The sequence below is a fragment of the Theropithecus gelada genome, chromosome 5 (genome assembly GCF_003255815.1).
Source record: "Theropithecus gelada isolate Dixy chromosome 5, Tgel_1.0, whole genome shotgun sequence".
NCBI lineage: Eukaryota > Metazoa > Chordata > Mammalia > Primates > Cercopithecidae > Theropithecus > Theropithecus gelada.
Window position 1 is genome coordinate 106,929,488 of NC_037672.1, and position 11,854 is coordinate 106,941,341.

General features: G+C 39.6%; 1 pseudogene; it reads right to left on the reverse strand.

The window, feature by feature from the left end:
- Positions 1-5,531: 5,531 nt before the first annotated feature.
- LOC112625212 lies at positions 5,532-7,186 on the reverse strand (annotated as a pseudogene).
- Between the last annotated feature and the right edge of the window lie 4,668 nt (positions 7,187-11,854).

An 11,854-nucleotide genomic window follows, 5' to 3' on the forward strand; every position in this document is an offset into this window, starting at 1 on the left:
TCTGCTGCTGATACCCAGGTAAACAGGGTCTGGAGTGGACCTCCAGCAAACTCCAACAGACCTGCGGCTGAGGGATCTGACTGTTAGAAGGAAAACTAACAAACAGAAAGGAATAGCATCAACATCAACAAAAGGACATCCACGCCAAAACCCCATCTGTAGGTCACCAACATCAAAGACCAAAGGTAGGTAAAACCAAAAAGATGTGGAGAAGCCAGAGCAGAAAAGCTGAAAATTCTAAAAACCAGAGTGCCTCTTCTCCTCCAAAGAATCATAGCTCATTGCCAGCAACGGAACAAAGCTGGATGGAGAATAACTTTGACAAACTGACAGAAGTAGGCTTCAGAAGGTCGGTAATAACAAACTTCTCTGAGCTAAAGGAGAATGTTCAAACCCATCACAAGGAAGTTAAAAACCTTGAAAAAAGATCAAGACGAATGGCTAACTAGAATAAACGGTGTAGAGAAGACCTTAAATGACCTGATGGAGCTGAAAATCATGGCATGAGAACTACATGACTCACGCACAAGCTTCAATAGCAAATTCGATCAAGTGGAAGAAAGGGTATCAGTGATTGAAGACCAAATTAATGAAATAAAGTGAGAAGAGAAGTTTAGAGAAAAAAGAGTAAAAAAAAAACAAAGCCTCGAAGAAATATGGGACTCTGTGAAAAGACCAAACCTATGTTTGATTGGTGTATCTGAAAGTGATGGAGAGAATGGAACCAAGTTGGAAAACACTATTCAGGACATTATCTAGGAGAACTTCCCCAAACTAGCAAGGCAGGCCAACAATCAAATTCAGGAAATACAGAGAACACCACACAGATACTCCTCGAGAAGAGCAACCCCAAGACACATAATTGTCAGAATCACCAAGGTTGAAATGAAGGAAAAAATATTAAGGGCAGCCAGAGAAATAGGTTGGGTTACCCACAAAGAGAAGACCATGAGACTAACAGTGGATATCTCGGCAGAAAAAACTCTACAAGCCTGAAGAGAGTGGGGGCCAATATTCAACATTCTTAAAGGAAAGAATTTTCAACCCATAATTTCATATCCAGCCAAACTAAGCTTCATACATGAAGGAGAAATAAAATCCTTTACACACAAGCAAATGCTGAAAGATTTTGTCACCAGCCAGCCTGCCTTACAAGAGCTCCTGAAAGAAGCACTAAACATGGAAAGGAACAACCAGTACCAGCCACTGCAAAAATATGCCGAATTGTAAAGATCATCAATGCTAGGAAGAAACTACATCAACTAACGGGCAAAATAACCAGCTAACATCATAATGACAGGATAAAATTCACACATAACAATATTAACCTTAAATGTAAATGGGCTAAATGCCCCAATTAAAAGACACAGACTGGCAAATTGGATACAGAGTCAAGACCCATCAATGTGCTGTATTCAGGGGACCCATCTCACGTGCAGAGACACGCATAGGCTCAAAAAAACAGGGATGGAGGAAGATCTACCAAGCAAATGGAAAGCAAAAAAAGCAGTGTTTGCAATCCTAGTCTCTGATAAAACAGACTTTAAACAAACAAAGATCAAAAGAGACAAAGAAAGCCATGACATAATGGTAAAGGGATCAATTCAACTAGAAGAGCTCACTGTCCTAAATATATATGCACCCAATACGGGAGCACCCAGATTCATAAAGTAAGTCCTTAGAGACCTACAAAGAGACTTAGATTCCCACACAATAATAATGGGAGATTTTAACACCCCGCTGTCAATATTAGACAGATCAATGAGACACAAGGTTAATAAGGATATCCAGGACTTGAATACAACTCTGCACCAAGCAGACCTAATAGACATCTACAAAACTCTACACTCCAAATCAACAGAATATACATTCTTCTCAGCACTACGTCACACTTATTCCAAAATTGACCATATAGTTGGAAGTAATGCACTCCTCAGAAAATGTAAAAGAACAGAAATCACAACAAACTGTCTCTCAGACCACAGTGCAATCAAATTAGAACTCAAGATTAAGAAACTCACGCAAAACCACACAATTACATGGAAACTGAACACCTGCTCCTGAATAACTACTGGGTAAATAACAAAATGAAGGCAGAAGTAAAGATGTCCTTTGAAACCAATGAGAACAAAGACACAACGTACCAGAATCTCTGGGACACATTTAAAGCCGTGTGTAGAGGGAAATTTATAGCACTAAATGCCCACAAAAGAAAGCAGAAAAGATCTAAAACCAACACCCTAACATCACAATTAAAAGAATTAGAGAAGCAAGAGCAAACACATTCAAAAGCTACCAGAAGGCAAGAAAAAACTAAGATCAGAGCAGAACTGAAGGAGATAGAAACACACAAAAAAAAAACCTTCAAAAAATCCGTGAATCCAGGAGCTGGTTTTTTGAAAGGATCAACAAAACTGACAGATTGCGAGCAAGACTAATAAAGTAGAAAAAAGCTAAGAATCAAATAGATGCAATAAAAAAATGATAAAGGGGATACCACCACCGATCCCACAGTAACACAAACTACCATCAGAGAATACTATAAACACCTCTATGCAAATAAACTAAAGAATCTAGAAGAAATTGATAAATTCCTGGACACATACACCCTCCCAAGACTAAACCAGGAAGAAGTTGAATCCCTGAATAGACCAATAACAGGCTCTGAAATTGAGGCAATAATTAATAGCCTACTAACCAAAAAAAGTCCAGGACCAGAAGGATTCACAGCCGAATTGTACCAGAGGTACAAAAGGAGCTGATGCCATTCCTTCTGAAACTATACCAATCAATAGAAAAATAGGGAATCCTCCCTAATTCATTTTATGAGGCCAGCATCATCCTGACACCAAAGCCTGGCAGAGACACAACAACAAAAAAGAGAATTTTAGACCAATATCCCTGATGAACATCAGGGTAAAAATCCTCAATAAAATATTGGCAAACCAAATCCAGCAGCACATCAGAAAGCTTATCCACCATAATCAAGTCAGCTTCATCCCTGGGATGAAAGGCTGGCTCAACATACACAAATCAATAAACGTAATCCATCACATAAACAGAACCAATGGCAAAAATCATATGATTATCTCAACAGATGCAGAAAAGGCCTTTGACAAAATTCAACAGCCCTTCATGCTAAAAACTCTCAATAAACTAGGTATTGATGGAATGTATCTCAAAATAATAAGAGCTATTTAGGACAAACCCACAGCCAATATCATACTCAATGGACAAAACCTGGAAGGATTCCCTTTGAAAACTGGCACAAGACAGGGATGCCCTCTCTCACCACTCTTATTCAGCATGGTGTTGGAAGTTCTGGCCAGGGCAATCAGGCAAGAGAAAGAAATAAAGAGTATTCAATTAGGAAAAGTGGAAGTCAAATTGTCCCTGTTTGCAGATGACATCATTGTATATTTAGAAAACCCCATTGTCTCAGCCCAAAATCTCCTTAAGCTGATAAGCAACTTTGGCAAAGTCTCAGGATACAAAATCAATGCGCAAATATCACAAGCATTCCTATATACCAAGAACAGAGAGCCAAATCATGAGTGAACTCCCACTCACAATTGCTACAAAGAGAATAAAATACCTAGGAATCCAACTTACAAGGGATGTCAAGGACCTCTTCAAGGAGAACTACAAACCACTGCTCAACTAAATAAGAGAGGACACAAATAAATGGAAGAACATTCCATGCTCATGAATAGGAAGAATCAATATCATGAAAATGGCCATACTGCCCAAGGTAATTTATAGATTCAATACCATCCCCATCAAGCCAGCAATGACTTTCTTCACAGAATTGGAAAAGACTACTTTAAAGTTCATATGGAACTAAAAAAGAGCCTGCATTGCCAAGACAATCCTAAGCCAAAAGAAGAAAGCTGGAGGCATCATGCTACCTGACTTCAAACTATACTACAAGGCTACAGTAACCAAAACAGCATGGTACTGGTACCAAAACAGAGATATAGACCAATGGAACAGAACAGAGGCCTCAGAAATGACACCACACATCTACAACCATCTGATCTTTGACAAATCTGACAGAAACAAGAAATGGGGAAAGGATTCCCTATTTAATAAATGGTGCTGGGAAAACTGGCTAGCCATATGTAGAAAGCTGAAACTGAATCACTTCCTTACACCTTATACAAAAATTAATTCAAGATGGATGAAAGACTTAAATGTTAGACCTAAAACCATAAAAACCCTAGAAGAAAACCTAGGCAATACTATTCAGGACATAGGCATGGGCAAGGACTTCATGACTAAAACACCAAAACCGATGGCAACAAAAGCCAAAATAGACAAATGGGATCTAATTAAACTAAAGAGCTTCTGCACAGCAAAAGAAACTACCATCAGAGTGAACAGGCAACCTACAGAATGGGAGAAAATTTTTGCAATCTATTCATCTGACAAAGAGCTAACATTCAGAATCTACAAAGAACTTAAACAAATTTACAAGAAAAAAACAAACAACCCCATCAAAAAGTGGGAAAAGGATATGAACAGACACTTCTGAAAAGAAGACATTTATGCAGCCAACAGACACATGAAAAAATGTACATCATCACTGGTCATCAGAGAAATGCAAATCAAAACCACAATGAGATACCATCTCATGCCAGTTAGAATAGCAATCACTACAAAGTCAGGAAACAACAGATTCTGGAGAGGATGTGGAGAAATAGGAACACTTTTACACTGTTGGTGGGAGTGTAAACTAGTTCAACTATTGTGGAAGGCAGTGTGGCGATTCCTCAAAGATCTAGAACTAGAAATACCATTTGATCCAGTGATCCCATGATTGGGTATATACCCAAAGGATTATAAATCATGCTACTATAAAGACACATGCACACATATGTTTGTTGTGGCATTATTCACAATAGCAAAGACTTGGAACCAACCCAAATGTCCATCAGTGATAGACTAAATTAAGAAAATGTGGCACATGTACACCATGGAATACTATGCAGCCATAAAAAAGCATGAGTTCGTGTCCTTTGCAGATACATGGATGTAGCTGGAAACCATCATTCTGAGCAAACTATCACCAGGGCAGAAAAACAAACACCGCATGTTCTCACTCATAGGTGGGAATTGAACAATGAGAACGCTTAGACACAGAGCGGGGAACATCACACCCCAGGGCCTGTCGGTGGGTGGAGGGCTGGGGGAAGGATAGCATTAGGAGAAATACCTAATGTAAGTGACGAGTTGATGGGTGCAGCAAACCAACATGGCACATGTATACCTATGTAACAAAGCTGAATGTTGTGCACATGTACCCTAGAACTTAAAGTACAATAAATAAATAAATAAGGTTAAAAAAATCAAACATGTTTTACTTTTTTCCTCACAAGAACATAAAAATGATGGAGGGGAACTTAACAGGGAATTTTAAAAAGGCAACACAATTTTGCCTTTAAGTAGTCCTTGGGTAGTTATGACAGAATAGTTTGCACTTTTTGTTTGTTTCTTTGAACTGGGATTTTGGTCCAAAGTTTTGTTTGTTTCTAGTATCTGCTTCTGCCTCCCGCTCTATCAGATTGGCTTCCTCCATGGCCACCACCTCTTAGTGCTCCACGGCTTGAATTGTGGTAGGAATCACGTTGAGGATTTCCACAGAAGGGTGAAGCCCTCTTTCTTGTCTGCCAACTCGATCACCACCACTTGAGTAGAGATCACTTTGGCTGCTTGAATAACTGTCTCAACTTCCACCATATCTGTCAGGTGAGCTGCTGTAATCATCGTAGCCACAGCTTCCCCATAAGATGGTGGGGGTCCTCCTGTAGGTGGAGCACTACCTGAGTTACCATAACTTTCATGTGAATCTCTGTAGGAACCTCCATTGGATGATCTGAATAGTCACAATCACGACTATATCCATCTCTATCGCTATAGCCTCTTGATGGATAGTCACCATGTGAACTGAAATGACCATAATCACAGTAAGTATAATCTCGTGGTGGTGGTGCATAATCTCTTGTATCACGAGAACTTGGGTAATCTCTGCTTGGATAGCTGTCTTTTGTAGAATACCCATCATCTCTTGGGGACAAATAAACATCTCTACCAGAGGGTAGCTGTTCCCTTCGAGGTGGATCTCCATAACTCTCTCTTCCACGTGACACAGGAGCTCTTCCTCCCATTCCACTGCTGCTGCGAACTGGTCCTGAAGGTGCAGATGTCTTAGAAGGAGGACTCCCACTTCTTAGTGGTGATCCTCTTTTTACTGGGAGTGGTCCCCTGGAAGAACTCATGTTAAAATTCATGGAATATCCACCGTCATCCATGTGTCTTCCCCATGAGGGTTCCCCTGGTTCCTCCACTTCCTCCTCTTCCACCTCTAAGACCTCTTGGAGGGCCTCTACTTCTTGGAGGTGGAGGCAGTCCACATCTACCACTTTCAAATGATGGTTTGGTGGCTTGTTCCACCTTGATCGCTTTTCCATCTAATGACTTTCCATTCATGTCTCTGGCTGCATCCTTAGCGTCTGCTGGGCTTTCAAAGGTGACAAAAGCAAATCCTCTTGATTTGTTGGTTTCATGGTCTTTCCTCAAGAGTGCTTCCACTATTCGTCCATATTTGCCTAATACTGCTTCAAGAGCTTTCTTATTTGTTTCCGTACTAAGTCCACCAACGAAGACCTTTCCTGGGCGATCTGCTTCAACTTTTTTTTTTTGTTTTTTTGCCAGTGAGTCAGAGGGGTGACAATGGGTTCAAGCTCCAACAAGCTCACCAACAGAGGCTTCCTAGCAGCTCACCACCAGTGGCGGCTGCCAGGTCTGAGGACCAAACCACGAAGCCACTAGCACTACTGCGCAACCGTGAATTTTTAAACTCTTTCCTGAAAAGTAGAGAAGAAGAAATTATGTTCAAAAACTCACCCCTCGGCCAGGCGCGGTGGCTCACGCCTGTAATCCCAACACTTTGGGAGGCCAAGGTGGGCGGATCACGAGGTCAGGAGTTCGCGACCAGCATGGCCAATATGGTGAAACCCTGTCTCTACTAAAAGTACAAAAATTAGCTGGGCATTGTGGCACGTGCCTGTAGTCCCAGCTACTCAGGAGGCTGAGACAGGAGAATAATTTGAACCCGGGAGGCAGAGCTTGCAGTGAGCCGAGACCATGTCATTGGACTCCAGCCTAGGTGACAGAGCAAGACTCCGTCTCACACACACACACACACACACAAAGACACACCCTTCTTTGTTCTCCCAAAAAGAGGAAAACTTTGGGCTCTATTTTTATGGACTACTGGGGAAATAAATTAAGCTACTGGAGCTTGCACCAAGAATGACAAAAGGGGAAACTGGAGCTTACCTTTCAGGAGTGGGAAGAGCTGAAACCTGGCAGCACAGAGAAAGAATCTAGAAAGGGGCACTATTCAAGTGTGTGAGAGCTGTGTACTATATTGTCTTTGACAGCTGGTCACCTAGTCTTTCCTGGAGTGAAAAATCTCCCACTGCCCTATGCATCTACCTCTGCCTACTCTCTGTGGATATGTTCCAGCTCTCATAATTGAAAAGAGGCCTCGTAGGGTATAAGGGTAACCTCTTTTTGCTGAGGGCTGAACTAAGGGAAACCTACAGGCATGTTCATTGAGATTTCAAAGCATTTTTATGCCTGATGGCTAAATATAGTTGACAGAATAACACAGCAGAAAGATTGAAGTCAGACTAACCTGGCCTTGAACCCTGGCTCTGTCCTTTACTACTATGTGCCTTTTCCTCTAAGTTTCAAAGTAGCCGTGAAGATTAAATAATTTATGTAAAGTATTGAGAACAATAACTGGTATGTAGCAACTACTCCATAATTGTTAGCTTTTATTATTGTTTCCCTTTACATAGTGTTATGGATTGAATATTTGTAGCTCTTCAAAATGCATATGTTGAAATCCTAGCCCACAGTGTGATGATGATAGACACTGGGGCCTTTGGGAGGTGATTAGACCATGAGGATGCAGCCCTCATGAATGAGATTAGTGCTTTTATAAGAGAGACCTCGGAGAGCTCCCTTACCGCTTCCACCATGTGAGGACACAGGGAGAAGACAGCAGTCTGCGAGCTAGGAAGCAGGCCCTTACCAGACACCGAATCTGCCAGCATCTTGATCTAGAACTCCCCAGCCTTCAGAACTGTGAGAAATAAATGCTGTTTAAGCCACCCAGCCTATGGTATTTTTGTCATAGCAGCCTGAATGGACTAAGGCACAAAGAATCCATAAATCAGTAAGAATTTTATTTTGGGTCTTTGTCAGTCTTAATTATAACCCTACATTGACGGGAGACTAAGAATTAAATGAGTAAATAAAAGCTGGTGTGTTTGTTACACCATGTTTTACATGTAGAAGTCCCAGCATAGTTTGAAAAATGAGATTTTCACATACAAGGCATGACTATATATGAGTAAATGACTTATAAATAAAATGTTATAAAATGTTACATCATGTAGTTTTTTTCTCTAGCCTTTTACATAATTATAACCCATATAAAGTTTGCCACACTCTCACTCCTGCACAAGAGTCATTTAAACCCAAGCAGAGTTTGGCAGACCATTCCAAGCTACTGTGTGACAAACTGCTCCTACCTCGAAACTTTAGTTTTTAAACTCTGGCATTCCAGCCTGTCCCTGCCTTTGGTCTTATTTGATATCCATTATCAGACAAATTACCAGATGCTTATTTGTATCTATTCTGACTCAAGCTTAAGTCTCCTCAGATCTTTTGGATATCAGTCTATATTGTGATTTATCATGACCTAAGGTTTTACCCAAATACAAATTCTATCCCCCTAAGTGATTTCAGATTGGAGGCATCGGCTGCACACTTCCCCCAACTTTTCTTCCTATTTGAAGCTCTGCATCACCTTGTTTTCCTAAAGTTCTGCCTTTATAGGTAGTTTTCAAGAATCTACAAAATCTATACTTATTTGAGAAGGAGAGTAAATTTTTTATTGAAGGTTAACACACATACAAAAACAGAACACTGTACAAAATGTAAGTGTACAGCTTTATAGCTTTTTACAAAATGAACACTCCTGTGTAACCTGTACCCAGATTAAGAAACAGTCGCAATCCCTCTCCTTTTTCCTATTGGAGACCTACTAGTTTAATTTGATCTGCTTTTTATTAACTTTCCATAAATAAAATTAAACAATACTGGCCGGGCGCGGTGGCTCAAGCCTGTAATCCCAGCACTTTGGGAGGCCGAGACGGGCGGATCACGAGGTCAGGAGATCGAGACCATCCTGGCTAACACGGTGAAACCCCGTCTCTACTAAAAAATACAAAAAACTAGCCGGGCGCAGTGGCGGGCGCCTGTAGTCCCAGCTACTCGGGAGGCTGAGGCAGGAGAATGGCGTGAACCCGGGAGGCGGAGCTTGCAGTGAGCTGAGATCCGGCCACTGCACTCCAGCCTGGGCGACAGAGCGAGACTCCGTCTCAAAAAAAAAAAAAAAAAAAAAAAAAATTAAACAATACTGACTTGTCTTTATCTGACTTCTTTGCTCAATACTATGTTCGTGAGATTCATTCATATTTTTGCAGATGGCTGTAGTTCATTCATTTCTGTTACCATATGTATTTATTTACTTGATATAACACAATTTATTTACTCATCTTATTATTAATGACTATTGGAGTTGAGTCTAGTTTTTTGGTTATTAGAAATGTTGTTATAACACACTTGCCTGAGTCTTTTGGCAAATATCTAAACATTTCTGTTGCTTAAGTACCTAGAAGTGAGATGGCTGGTTCATATGATTTGCAAATGTTCAGCTTTAATAAATATTGCCACCCAGTTTTTCAAAGCGGTTGCAACAACGTACCTACCACACTTGGTATTGCAGAGCCCTTTTATTAGGTTGGTGCAAAAGTAATTGCAGTTTCTGCCATTAAAAGTAATGGCAAATAAATACAATTCCTCATAATAAATTTCCTCATTTATGCTATACAGCTCACCTGCCTCCCACTGTATTGAGAGTTTTTGGCTTCCCATCCCCACCTTCTATCCCTGCATTCCCTGTGCTAATAAGTATTTACACTAAACTTAAATTCACCCCTCTGGTACTACCTGATATGCACTATCGTCAGTAAAGAAATGGCACTACACACTGTATAGTCTCCTTAGACTTCTCGTAGTTAACTTTTCTTAACTTGGAGCTATTTGGTAGTAACAATCATAGATATATAGTCACAGCCACACACACACACACACACACACACACACACACCCTTGGTGCTAGTAGGTGAATGTACAAATTTTATACACCTTACATTTCAAAAAAAAATCATGCTGTATTAGATCCTAAAATATAAAGAACCCTTTAAAATGACTAAAAACAAAGTGAATGGGAATAACATAGCAATATTAGAGAATTACTTGTTCACAGTAAGAAGTATGACTTCAGTGCCATAATATTGGAAACATCATAGAGTGAAGATTAAAGTGTAATGCAAGTGTATGATATTGAGTCCCTCTAAGATCTGCTTCTTATTAAATTTACCCAAAAGAGAATTCACTCATGTTCTTCTTCCTAAATGTAGTTCTTTTTACTAGAAAAGAGATCATATAAATGCCTAGGCATTCAATTTCCCGCTAAAGCATTTCTCAGTGCTAAATTCAACTTTTTCCAAATGCAGAGGATAGATGAGACACTTCAAAGAAAGCACTTCAGGTAAGACATTGCATTTTCTTCAAATCCACTCTCATGTTCATGCATTCTTCTTTCCATAAGTGTTTGAGCACCTATTTAATACACATAGCATTATGAAGAATAAAGTGGAGGATTATAATGTTCCTGGTTTCAACGTTCTTATGGCTTATATGAAATAAATATTCTTTAATTTTTTGTATTTGTAACCCCCAGCTTTTCTCTATAAAGACATCCTTAGTTTTCTATCTCTTTTGGGTAAATAACTTTATTATTTACTTGAAACTGTATTAACTACAGCAAAGAAATCTCAAATTATTCTCCTAGAAACAGATTTCTCCCTCAGTTAAGAGATTTCCATCTATTACTTTGTGCACCATTATGTATTTTTTAAAATCTGACTTGATTATGCTCCCTTTTGTAAATAACCAAAGACTAGAGTTTAGTTTCTATGGAAATCAACCTCTCTCTCTCTCTCTCTCTCTCTCTCTCATCTCTCTCTCTCACACATACACACACACACACACACACACACACACACTCACAGTGAAAGCTGGGAATAATGAGCTGAATTCTCTATACAACTCAACATTCCAATTTGAATGCAAATTACAAACCTTGCACAAGGGATCAATTTTACCACCTGGAGTGCAAGAATATATTCCTTAGCATTAAGCTATGATTTTGAGAGCTAAGTTTGGGCTTATTTAAAATTATTTTCCCTTTGTCATTTTCATGAGGTTTTTTTTTTTTCTTGGCCTTAGTAAAAGAAAAACGCATTATGCCATTAATTAAAATTAAATGCCTCTCTTGCAGATACCTATAAGTCTATTAGACTCCTAAACTGCCCTTTGTCGTCTTTAATAGACTTTTCCTAGACTTCATGTAACCATATGTACACAAGTCACTCTATTCTCCTCTTGAGTCATGCATTTAGGTCCTATTAACACTAATGGAATTTATATGCATGCACACTGAGGGAGAATAAGCCCCTTAAACACCTTTTTAATGGAACAGTTTTGTTTCTTTCCATTCCTCTTCACACTCCTCTGTTTGGACTTTCTCTTGCCAATCTGTGCTTCCAAATAATATAGTTCTGATTTCTTTTTCAGCTCTTATGCTTTATTTTTTATTGAATTCCAGGGCTCAAGGTAGGACTCGACTTCCCCTCTTTTATTGATCATT